The following is a 330-nucleotide window of genomic DNA, read 5'->3' as shown; positions in this document are numbered from 1 at the left end:
TAGAAACAATAAAAGTATAATAGTATGAAATAGCTGAATAAATTATGCTCATGAAGACTATAGATCATCAAAGGATTTATGATATAATGCTTTATGAAAATAATTCAATGACAATTTTATGTAAGGTATGGTTAAAGTATGTAAAATATGCCCTAAAAGACTAAATGTTAACAATAATTAGGTCAGATCAGGAGAGCATTTTCTTCTCTCATTTTCAAAATGTTGGTAATGCGCTCATATTTCTTAATATAAAAAATAAAACATTTTAAAATAATCAACTGTATTACTAATGAAAAGACTAGTCAATACAGTTAATATACATATGGAATT

The sequence above is a fragment of the Otolemur garnettii genome, unplaced genomic scaffold, assembly GCF_000181295.1.
Source record: "Otolemur garnettii isolate 467f Iridium unplaced genomic scaffold, OtoGar3 scaffold00093, whole genome shotgun sequence".
NCBI lineage: Eukaryota > Metazoa > Chordata > Mammalia > Primates > Galagidae > Otolemur > Otolemur garnettii.
The sequence above is the reverse complement of the archived record's forward strand: the minus strand, read 5'-3'. Positions refer to the sequence as shown.